This window comes from Lactuca serriola, chromosome 5, assembly GCF_051521515.1.
Source record: "Lactuca serriola cultivar US96UC23 chromosome 5, Lser_US96UC23_V15, whole genome shotgun sequence".
Taxonomy (NCBI): Eukaryota; Viridiplantae; Streptophyta; class Magnoliopsida; order Asterales; family Asteraceae; genus Lactuca; species Lactuca serriola.
Genome location: NC_136412.1, coordinates 12,411,482 through 12,424,604, shown reverse-complemented (window position 1 = coordinate 12,424,604; position 13,123 = coordinate 12,411,482). Strand labels below are relative to the sequence as shown.

The window sequence follows — 13,123 nt, the reverse complement described above, 5'->3', positions numbered from 1 at the left end:
AGCGCCAAACACCTGGCCCAGAGACTCATTGACCATGGAGTCTGCCATGGCGTGGTGGTCCCCGTTCCTAAGCGATCAAAGGGAGGGGACTATAAACGAGAGTCAGGGAAAAAGATGAAAGAGAAAAAACACAGGATACCCCGCAGGAGCAGCAAATGGGTACTACATACACCGCCACAACACTTGCTACACCAGCACCTGTCAGTCGATATGCTGGAACTCTCCCAAAGTGTGATGGGTGTAATTACCACCACACCGGAGTATGTCGGGAAATGCAATGCTTGAATTGCCACAAGAAAGGGCACACTACCTGGTTCTGCAGGGCACCAGCACAACCGATCTCTCAAATCCTAGAACATTGTCGAGCACATTGTCGAGCACACTCGGGATACACCATCGTATAACAAACGTTTCTTTCAAATCAGCCTAACTTTTTTTTGTAAAGAGTCTGTTGTCATCATTCGTCATGCATTGGTGTGGTGCTCACCATACTAAGTTCATATATTTCGACGTTCCATCGCCTCGACCATCAAATTCACGAAACCCTCGTCATTCGAAACGGCAACCTGACCTAGACCTCAATCTTGTCTCTTGTCTTCTAAACCCCAAAGTACTCATGCGAGGAGTACTTTTCCCTCCCATACCTTGACGACCCTATACTCCACAAACCTTCCCGAACTATCACTCGTCCAGCAGATCAAGTTCAAGCACAAAGGCTAAGTGATGTGTGTGGAATGCACTAGTTTTAATCCTACTAACTTAAACACAAAGACAGACACACGAAGGGCAGTGTACCTATCGATTAGCAGTTTAGTTCAGGTAAGTAGGGTATCGAACAAAGGGAACGGTAAACAATTAAAATAAATGCTAATATTAGCTAAATAAAATAAGTAATAGAAAGGGTGTTTTCTCTAGTTTTACAAGACTAGAAACTTAAACAATTAAATAAAACTTAAACTAAGAAACTAAGAGCTAAGAAAATAAAAATCAACTAAATTCAATAATTAAGGAGACTTCTGTTTAGGTTCGAATCATTTATTCCTATGGTTGATTTTGTGACAGCTGCAATAAATTAATTGGCGTTGGCTACCGATTAGTGTGATTAGGTTCACGTTCGCTATTACTAATCCTTAGAAAACAAATTAATTCAAGCAGTGATCAGTTGATTAAACCAATGAGTTTTCTAGTTTATTGATTCGGGTTAAATAAGACTTGTAATTAGTTAGTCTAATTACTAATTCAATTAACCTCTTGTTGATGGTTTATCACACAAGCTCACACATTACTTTACCCACTTTCTAGTTTATCCTAGTTTCACGTTCGCTAATCACTACAAGAAAAATAGCCTTTTACGACACGCAAACCACGACACGCATTGATTTATGTTATGCATTGGAGAGTGACATTAAAAAAGTGTCATCTCTTCAAAAAATTTAAGGATTTAGGTCACGCATTATTGCGTGCCCATAAATTAGCGTCATACGAGAAAAAATTAAAAACACGGAGGACGTTGTATCTTAAATGGGCGTCCTCTATGAGTGTCGCTATATAAATTTAATGGAAAGCACGTTTAGTAGATATGGGGAAAATGAAATCCCTAACTTCTTTTTTCTCCTCCACTTTTGTTTCCTTCTTGCCGTAATTACAATCCTTTCTTCCCCCTCCATAGATTCAACTGCCGCCTTGCCTAGTTATCGACACTCCTTCCTTCGTTCCTCACTTGCCTTCTTCGCCTGACAATATCTCAAGAAGTACAACTCCGAAAGCATACAAGTCGGACTTATGTGTTGGAACTCCGGTAGACTGAAATTCAGGCAACATGTAGCCTCGTGTGCCCTAGAATTTCACGAATCTTGAATTTGGCTTACTTAAATCTCGTTCCAAGCTGCTATCGGTTTCGCCACAGAGTTCTGCCGTTCCAAAATCGCATATTTTCGCATTGAGTGACTTTGATTGGGTTACAGTTATGCTTGAGCCAACGATTGGGTTACAATTATGCTTGAAAGTGTGAAGAACTTACATGCTCCAACTACTTATATCCTATAGCCGACGATTTAGGGCCTTACAGCTTCTCATCCCACACAACGCCGACGATTTAGGGCCTTACAAGCCCTAGCTCGGATTGAACTAAGGTATGCTTTATTGAGCATGATTTGTCATGATTTTTTGTTGTGCTTACAAGCCCTAGGTCCGATTTCAAGAAATATCTCATTCTGTTCAATGAAGCAGGTCTGATTCTTCTCTTCTGGTTGCACTAAGGTATGTCGTGCTTACCGTTATTCATCTAGTCTCTTCTTCTTCTTCTTCTTCTTCTTCTTCTTCTTCTTCTTTCCCCGATATCTTAATTTTTCGTGTAACACCTACGATTTCTTCACTTTTGGAACACGTACAATTTCTTCACTTATTCTTCTTCTTCTTCCCTGATATCTTAAGCCATATTATAACCCTAATTCTAGAAGAATCTGATTGGTTTTATAATATTTCATATATCTTTTTTGATGTTTTTACTGATTTTTTTCTATAAAAACAATAAATGAAATGGGTCTAGGAAAAACCATTGAGCTGCTTACCTGTTAATTAGTTGGGTCTGAAACTGTAAAAGATTTGACTACATTTCATACCATAAAAGATTTGGTTTATCCTTCACCTGCAAAAGATTTGACTACATTTCATACCACATGCGTAATTTGCTGTTAATAAGTTGGGTATGAAACTGTAAATGAAACATTATTGGTCTACTACAGGGACATGATTAGGGCAATACGAGCCTACGAAACTGCTGTAGAAGAGCGTGTTGTTGTTAGAAAAGAATGTGCTTCTATTCGTGCATCAGTTAGTGATAATGATAATGATTACAGACACCGTAACTTGGCAAAGCTCATGTTCATTCACATGTTAGGATACCCTACACATTTTGGCCAAATGGAGTGTTTGAAACTTATTGCAACTCTTGGATTCCCTGAAAAGAGAATAGGATATTTGGGACTTATGTTGCTTCTTGATGAAAGACAAGAAGTTTTGATGCTTGTCACGAATTCACTAAAGCAGTATGCTCTTGTCTTTCTTCACTCTTATCTTTCCTATATCTTGTGTTCAAGCAACATGGTTGACTTGAGAATATTTTTTTTTCATCATCTGCAAAGATCATAACCACACCAATTAGTACATTGTGGGACTAGCTCTTTGTACTTTGGGTAATATATGTTCTGCAGAAATGGCTCGTGATCTTGCACCTGAAGTTGAAAGATTGCTGCAATTTTGAGATCCAAATATTCGTAAGAAAGTAAGCTGATGTTAACATTTACTTCATTTCATGATCTTTCAAGGATGTTTCATCTAATTCTCACATTTCATATGAAGAATCATACTCACATAAGTTCTTACAATTTACAGGCACCATTGTGCTGAATAAGGATTGTAAAGAAGGTCCCTGACCTTGCAGAAAATTTTGCTAACCCTGTTGTTTCCTTACTTAAAGAAAAACATCATGGGGTTCTTTTAACAGCAATCCAGCTCCGTACAAATCTCTGTAACCTTAATGAAGAGGCTCTTGAATTTTTCAGGAAGGTAAATATGCTTGATCTTGTTAAAGATCCTCTATTATTTGTTGGGATTGTCTTCTTCTAGTTCTTGTTCTCTTTCTTTATCTTTCTACTGTGTATTTGCGCTAAGACCTGTTTGACATATGATTCTATAAGTGCAAATTAGTAATTTTAGTGATGAGATATATTTTCTTTTTTCTTCCTTTGGTATAGATATGCAAAGAGGTGTTGGTCAAAGTTTTGAAGGATGTTGTCAGCAGCCCATATGCTCCTGAATATGATGTTTCGGGTATTGCAGACCCTTTTCTTCATATAAGACTGCTTTGCCTTTTGCGTGTTTTAGGCCATGGAGATGCTGATGCTAGTGATTCCATGAATGACATTCCTGCCCAGGTTAGCTTTTATTTTAATAAAGCTCATTGTGAATTGTGATATATAATTCAAAATTATAAGAATTTATGAAATTCCTTGTGTAGGTGGTAACAAAAACTGAGTCAAACAAGAATGCAGGGAATGCAATACATTATGAATGTGTAGAAACCATTATGAGCATTGAAGATAGCAGTGGTTTACGTGTTCTTGCAATCAATATATTGGGAAGATATTGGGATTTGTTATGTCCTAATATGTGTTATGAGTATTCCCTTTAATATGGTCTAAAATATTGGGATTTGTTATGTGGCAGATATGTTGCATTGAACATGCTAATGAAAGCAATTTCAGTTGATGATCAAGCAGTTCAGAGACATCGTGCAACAATCTTGGAATGTGTAAAGGTAAAACTTTTCTCTTAACAAAAAGAAATATGAATCAAGTTATATAAGTTTATTGTGGTTTCTGAATGCTTCTTTATGATTCAGGATTCAGATGCTTCAATTCGTAAAAGAGCTCTTGAACTTGTATACCTTCTGGTGAATGAGACGAATGTCAAACCTTTGACCAAGGAGTTAATTGATTATCTACATGTAAGTGACCAGGACTTCAAGGGAGATCTTACTGAAAAAATTTGCTCCATTGTAGAAAACTATGTTGAAGGTTTCATTTTGATCTTTTAATTTGGTGAATGTAATATTGTTATAGCATATTTTGATGATTTTCAAAGTATCATACACACAATAACATTTCTTGATTGGTGTTGTAGGCTTTCCCCTGATAAGATTTGGTACATTGATCAGATGCTCATGGTTCTTTCTGAGGTATGTATTATGGTAGTAGGTTCTTGTAAATGATGAATTTCATTTTCCATGCATTTCTAGTGACCTCTAAATTGTTATAAAAACCTTGGTGGAATGGAAGTTATTAGTATGCTACTAAAGACTTATAAGGGACTCCTAATTCTTGTTTAGGGTTAGTTACTTATTTATACAGCAATGTTTGACATTTTTTCTGATTTATAGTGTTTGTTGTTATACATAATATGCAATGGTGTTTCAAAATAGGACAATGGTTCATGCAACCTGCTATGACTTATGTGTATGATGTGGCATAAGTTTTTAAATTTTTTGACACATCAGTTGCTTAGTTGTATTTTAACAGACAGAAATAAATGATTTATGGCATGTCAATTCCTCAACTCCACTCCATTATGCAAGATGATAACCATTGGTTCTACCATGTTATTGGATATTTGTAGAATTGGTTGTTTTAGTGAAGATATCCTGCTATTTTTTTTCTTTATTATTATTTTTTTTATATTTTGTGACATGGATTTTTTGCGGGTTAAGCGATTAAGCGATATCTCACCTCATATGAACCATAACCAATAAATATACACTTTTATCTTAAATATCAACCTTAACTATGTTCCAATTAAATGTGGGAGCTGTGTTGTACTTATGATTAACGGGTATGCAATGTAATCTCTCTTGCTTAGTTGCTTCTTGCCCTTTGATAAGTGGTATTTTACCCTATATATTAACATTTTAAGGGAAGTCAGAACTCAAAAGCTATCTATATGCATATTGTTTTATCTTTTTTAAAGTAAATAAGATTGCTAATTATGTATTTCTGTTTAACAAATTGGATTTGTGATTTGAAAATTGTAAATCTCAGATTAGGGAGGACACTTGTAATGGAACTGATGATTGTTGCTGGAAAGGTTGTTCCTATTTTACAGCTAGAACATGGAGTAGCTGTTGTTACAGTGTATGTAGGGTCATTCATGACTTCTCTTGATATGGGAGGTTTCTTAAGTTCATTTTGTTTTCTGATGCAAAAAAAGTGGCTAATATCTTTGTGTTGTGTTGTGGTGTAGCGTTTTCAATATCTATAATTAAGGCAGAGTAAGCAATTCTGTAATGCCTGGATGTTGCAGCTAACGCTCCGCATTGGCCTATTGGTGTTGATGGTTAGTGATTCCACCTGGCCTTGTTAAGGTAACAACATATATGTTGTTCAAACTTCAAAACCCTACTTGAATTTATATTCCATTCATCATCTAGAAACTTGTTTCAATTAGAAACCATGTCTAATTAGTCAAGTTAGTTGGCTTAATTGCCCTATGTAGAAGGAATTCATATGAACAAAAAATTTCATGAAAATGTGTCGTCTCTATTTATGACAGAGCCTTCCTTGACGTGCATTTGGGCGTCGTCTGAGCCTTTTACGACGCGCAATGAGCGTCGTAAAAGTTTGTTTTTCTAGTAGTGAATCCTAGGCACATTACTATGTTTTCACATAAATCACGTGAGTTAAGCAATTAAGAGATGTTCATGCAGCTTAATTACTTGATAATTAATAGAAAATAGTTATGGTTAATGCATAAGATTTTTTAACAAGCTTAATAAAACAAAGTTCTCCAAATTAAATTAATCCAACCACAAAATCAAACCATAATCACAAAATCATCTATCCTAAACAGAAGGTATGAGTTTTAGCTCATGATTATAGCAGAAACAAGCTCAAAAACAAAATCAATTGGTAAAAACATAGTTCAAACAAGAGATTAGGTAAAGAGTAAACTTAATTTTGCCTTGATTCTCCTAAAATTTAATTTAAGGTTGATTCCTTAGTTTCCGACGCTCCAGCAGCACCTTTAGTCGAAAATTGGCCTCCAAGGGTTCATCTATATGCTAGGGTATCGGGCAAGAATGCCCTTTATATAGATTTTCACAAAAGAGAGGTGACTCGTCGTGTCCAGTAACCGACTCGGGGTGTCCGTCACGTAAAACCCGTGTACGGTAAGTCAGCGTTCAGAATCGCAAAAGTTCGACGTGACTCGTCGAGTTGAGGCCCAACTCGTCGAGCCTGTCTGGAATCAGCATTTTCAACAAATGTCATCATGATAAAAAAAAATATATCCCAAGATCATAAAATAAATCCACTGCTAGTGTGTACGGATCATGCTGGGGCCTTCCCACGATCCTAACTAGTACCTGAAACACATAACACATAACACTGTAAGCATAAATGCTTAGTGAGTTCCCCAAAATACCACATACAACACATACGCCACTCGAGGCTACAATACGACCCTCTGGTTGATGTGTCTCAACGGGATCCTCCAGTCCCGTAGCTCGTTGGACCCTCTGGTCCGGTCATAGCTCGTTGGACCCTTCGGTCCGGTCTATATCGTTGGACCCTTCGGTCCGATCTATATCATTAGACCCTCCGGTCTGATGTATACAACACATAGCATACATATATCACAATGCACAATATCTCATACATACACATAGCACACAAGACCCTCCTGTCTACACATAGATACCACTCTAAGTAACGTATAGTGAGAAGACTCACCTCGTATGATGTCTAGTAACTCTCTTGCTCGTTATCCCCGATCTAGCCTCCACCTCTAATCACATAAATTAATTTATCTATAATTAACAACAATTGTCATAGGCTAGACTAATCCCTTCCTATAATCTCTCAGAAGGGAAAAAGACCATTTTACCCCTCTAATGGTCCAGTTATCCAATTGCTGACCAACCCTAGAAATCAACGAAAGTCAACTCCAGTCAACGGTCCAACTCTGACAAGACTCACCGAGTGCACCCGTGCGACTCGTCAAGTACCATCGATTCTCAGTGAACTCACGAAGACCCAACTCATCGAGTTAACCCCTAACTCATCGAGCTATCGCATGATTCAACTCATTGGGACAACCCTTAAGCTACTCGCCGATTCGGCTCATCACTCGGCAAGTTTGTTATGACTCTTCTTGCATTTAGACGATTTTAAGGTGGAATACTTCCTCAAACTCCAGATCCATACTCTAAGGGCTCATTTACCACGGAAAGTCATAAACTTTACGTCCATGCATGGAATTTTGGGCATGAAATGCCAAGAACATGATCTAAATGGGGTTTTCACTCATAAATACTAACAAGGCTGAATAAAGTAGGAACCTTTGGGTGATAGAGACCTCCTAAGGTCCAGATCTGGAGTTCAAGCCTCCTCATGAACCCCAAATCCTCAAAGTCCCAAAATGAAAGGAAAAGAAGCCTTAATTTCAAAATGACAGATCTACTCAAATAAAAGGGAGATGTTTGAACTTGATACCTCCAACAGGAGCTTTTGCATGCATAAGCAGTAGATCTATCAGCCTCTTCTTAATCCTAGTTTGGAATTTCCTTTCCTTCACCAAAATGCACTCAAAATTCTCAAGTAAGGCTCAAGAATCTCACAAAAGCTCAAGGGGTGATTAGGGTTTATTCTCTGGGAGGCGTGGCCACAAATGAGGCTATAAGTGCCTTTAAATAGGTCCCAAACATAGGGATCTAGGGTTTCCACTTACAGCGCCTACTCGGCGAGTCTACTCTTGTACTCGTCGAGTAATTCATTAAACTCATGTGTCCACCCCGCTTCTACTCAACGAGTTATAACATCAACTCGTTGAGTAGATCAAAGATTCTAAAAAATAAATAATTAAAATAACATACCTGTGAATCCGGATGTTACAATTCTCCCCCACTAGAATTAGACTTCTCCCTCGAAGTCTCACTCTGCAAATAACTCATGTTGCTACTCTCGCATCTCTGACTCTGGCTCCTGAGTCAAATCAGATCCCCTTCAATCTTGCCAATGGACCTGAACCAGGGGCACTTCCTTGTTCCTCAGAACCTTGATCTTCCGATCCAAGATCGCTATCAGCCTCTCAACATAATTCAGGCTCGCATCCACCTGAATATCCTCTAACGGCACTATTTCTGTCTCATCGGCTATACACTTCCTCAATTGAGATACATAGAAGGTATCATGGATCTGAATCAACTCCTCGAGTAGCTCCAGACGGTAAGCTACCTTACCCACCCTCGCGATCACCCTGAATGGACCAATGTATCGGGGCCCCAGCTTTCCCCTCTTCCTGAACCGGATCACTCCTTTCAAAGAAGATACCTTCAGGAGTACGAGATCTCCAACCTGGAACTCGAGCTCGGATCGCCGTCTATCCACATAACTCTTCTGATGACTCTGAGCTGTCAGAAATATCTGCCTGACCTGATGTATCTGCTCAGTCCTCTGAAGCACTATCTTAGTGCTTCCCATTACTCGCTGCCTTACCTTTCCCCAACAGATGGGAGTCCGACACCTCCGCCCGTATAACAACTCGAAGGGAGGCATACTAATACTCGAATGGTGGATGTTGTTATAGGAAAAGTCAAACAATGGTAGGTGCGTGTCTCAACTACCTCCAAAGTCCAACACACATGCTCGAAGCATATCCTCGAGAGTCTGAATCGTCCGCTCACTCTGTACGTCCGTCTGTGGGTGGTATGCGGTGCTGAAATGCAACCTTATACCCAACTCCTCATGGAATTTGTTCTAGAATCTAGAAGTGAAGTGTACATCTCGATCTGACACAATCGACATCGGTACTCCATGTCGTGATACCACCTCCCTCACATATATCTCTACTAGCCTCTTGGCAGAAGAGCTCTCACTAATAGCAAGGAAATGAGCGCTCTTCATTAGCCGATCAATGATCACCCAAATTGCATCGACACTCCTCGCAGTCCTCGGCAATTTGGTGATGAAATCCATAGAAATTTGTTCCAACTTCCACTGGGGAACCTCAAGTGGCTGCAACTTGCCATGCGGATGCTGGTGCTCAGCCTTAACCCTGCGACAGGTCAAGCACCTCTCATCAAACCATGCAACATCCCTCTTCATACAGGGCCACCAATACTCTCTCTTTAAGTCCAAATACATCTTAGTAGCCCCGGGATGGATCAAGAACCTCGATCTGTGCACCTCCTCCATTAGTATGGCACGCGCCCCACCCGTAAACGGCACCCAAATCTGACCCTGAAAGGTCATAAGCCCTCGACTATCGGTAACGAACTCAGGTATATTCCCAATCACTCGCTCTCTCTTGCGGTTCGATGGCCTCACGGCCTCTGCCTGGGCCTCTCGAATGGTATCCAACACCGGAATCATCACCGTCATCCTCATACAAGTGTCTCGTATCGGGGCACTCTCTGCCCTCCAGCTTAGGGCATCGGCTACAATGTTAGCCTTGCCCGGATGGTACATGATCTCACAGCCTTTACCACATTCAACCACCTCCTCTGGCGCATATTCTGGTTGGGTTGATCCATCAAGTACTTCAAACTCTCGTGGTCCGTGTATATGGTACACCGAACCCCATACAAATAATGACGCCATATCTTGAGGGAAAACACCACTGCCCCCAACTCTAAATCGTGGGTGGGATACCTCGTCTCATGGGGCCTCAGCTACCTCGATGCATATGCTATCACATGCCCTCTTTGCATAAGCACCGTACCCAATCCTGATATAGATGTTTCACAGTACACCGCAAAATCCTCCATTCCCTCTGGAAGGGCTAACACCGGGGCTTCGCACAATCTCTAGCGAAGAGTCTCGAACTAGGTCTGCTGCTCAGGACCCCAAATAAAAGCAATGCCCTTCCGGTTCAACCTGGTGAGAGGAACGGCAATCTTAGAGAAATCCTTGATAAACCTCCGGTAATAGTCGGCCAACCCCAGGAAACTCCTGATCTTGGTGGGGCATCTCTGCACCTCCCAGCTCTTAACCGCCTTAATCTTGGCTGGATCGACCAATATCCCATTCTGGTTGACGAGGTGCCCCAAGAACTGGACCTCCTGTAACCAGAAATCACACTTGGAGAATTTGGTGTAGAGCCTCTCCGATCTCAGTACTCTGAGAATCTCTCTCAGATGCTCCTCATGCTGCTCGCTAGATCTCGAATACACCAAAATATTGTCGATGAACATGATCACTGAACGATCCAACATCGGCCTACACACCTGGTTCATGAGATCCATGAATGTTGCGGGTGCGTTGGTGAGCCTAAAAGGCATCACCACGAACTCATAATGCCCGTAACGAGTCCTGAACGCCGTCTTCGGGATATCCTCATCCTACATCCTCATCTGATGATATCCTGGCCTCAAGTCAATCTTGGAGAACCAAGATGCACCCTGCAACTGATCGAACAGATCATCGATCCGCAGTAGTAGATAACGGTTCTTGACCGTCAATTTGTTCAACTCCCGATAATCAATGCACATCCAGTGTGAACCATCCTTTTTCCTGACAAAAAGGATCGGCACTCCCTATAGCGAGCTACTCGGTCTAATAAACCCCTTCCCGAGCAGCTCCTGAAGCTGTGAGGATAACTCCTGCATCTCTGACGATGCAAGGCGATAAGTCGCCTTGGCGATAGGCGCTGCTCTCGGAACCAAATCAATGTGAAACTCCACCTGCCTCTCGGGAGGCACACCCGGCTACTCCTCAGGAAAAACATTCGGGAACTCGCGCACTATCGGAACATCATCAATCGAACTCGTCCTCTCCGCAGCCACTCGTGTATCCATCACATAGGCTAAAAAACCCACTGCAGTCCCGCTGTAAACTTTTTCTCGCTCTGGCAGCCAAACAAAATGCTGACCCACATTGGGTACCCTCACCATACACAGTCAGCACTCCCCCACTAGGGTCTCGTATCGTCACTATCTGCCGCTCGTTGTCTATAACCGCCCCAAATCGACTCAAGCAATCCATGCCCACTATAACACAAACATCAACCATCGCAATTGGGACCAGATCTATCGGGAACGCAACACCCAATATCTCGAGTACACATCCTCGAATCACATCAGTCGCATACACCACTCACTCGTCAGCTATGGAAACTCGTAGAGGTCGAATCAACGCCTCTTGTCGCATACTGATATGTTGACTAAACGCTAACGACACAAATGATCGACTCACACCCGAGTCAAATAACACCAAAGAAGGTACATAATTCACAAGAAAAGTACCTATGCATATCATAAAATAAGCACAATATCTCAACTCATCACAAAAAAATGAAAGAATACGCACCATCCACAACATTGGGCGCTGCACGGACTTCCTCCGCTGTCAACTGTAAGGCTTTCCCTCAAGCCTTTGGTGTCTCGGCCTTCACTGGCTAGGTCTCGGTAGCTCTAGCAATAGGTGCGGATCCTTGCACTGATCCCTGCAGCAGCTGTGGGCACTCGGCCTTCCGATGGTCGGTCTGGTTGCAATGAAAGCAAACCGTAAATCCCTTGGGGCAATCCCTCGGATAATGCCCCTCCTTCCCGCACTTTTAACATACCCCAGCTCTACACACCCCCTCATGGATCCTGCCGCACTTCCCACAAGTGCGGCCATTCAGACCCCCAGATCTCGTATCAGCGGGCTTTGCCTGCTTGCCTACCGGTTGCGCCTACGTTGGTCGCCTGTCCCTCCTCTGAGACTCGGCCTCCTCCCTGACCTGAGTCTCCAGCTCAATCTCCCTCTTCTGGGCATTTTCTTGGAGCTCAGCAAATTTCCGGTATGAGGAGTTCGCCACGAACTCACGAATATCCCTCCTCGGTATACTTAAGTACCGGCTCATACGTGCCCGCTCAGTAGACACGTGCTCAGGGCAAAACAATGCCCTCTCATGAAATATCCTCGTAATCACCGTCACAGACTCAGTTCAATGCTTGAGGGACAAGAACTCCTGGGCTAGATGTTCCCTCTCCATAGGAGGAGCATACTCATCTCAAAAAATCACGGTGAACCTCACCTAGGTCACCGCAGTAAGCTCTGTAGTAGTGAAGTCCCCCGTCACAAACTTCCACCAGTCCTTTGCCCCCAAGCGAAGCTGGTTCAGTGCAAATCGAACCCTCAGATGCTCCAAACACGAGCAGGTGTACAAGCATCTCTCGATATCAGAAATCCATCTCATCGCAACAATCAGATCCTACGTCCCATCAAACTCTGGTGGCTTCATGTTGCTGAACTCGTGGTACAACAACGAGAGACCCCCTGAGGTCTTGCAGCAGCCACAGCCGTAGTAGCTATAGCAGTCGCAGCCTCATTAACTGTTGCTTATCTCTTGTCAAGCATCTCAATCAGGGTGGTCTTGATAGACCCAAACATCTCCGGTATCTATGCACGGATAGCCGCAACCATCTCATCGTGGATCATCTGACGAAGCTCCTCGTCACTCACGCCGCTCGTCTCTGTGGCATGTCCCAACCATGATGTCTTTGAAATACAACATAAAAATATCAGAGACTCTCTCGAGTATACTCGCACCCGATAACTCAACCCTACTTGTTCCATAGTACCTTAAG

The 13,123-nt window shown here is 41.9% G+C and overlaps 1 pseudogene; it reads left to right on the top strand.

Annotated features, from left to right (window-relative positions):
- Positions 1–2,748: 2,748 nt before the first annotated feature.
- Positions 2,749–5,828, top strand: LOC145049337 (AP-1 complex subunit gamma-2-like; annotated as a pseudogene).
- The last annotated feature ends 7,295 nt before the right edge of the window (positions 5,829–13,123 follow it).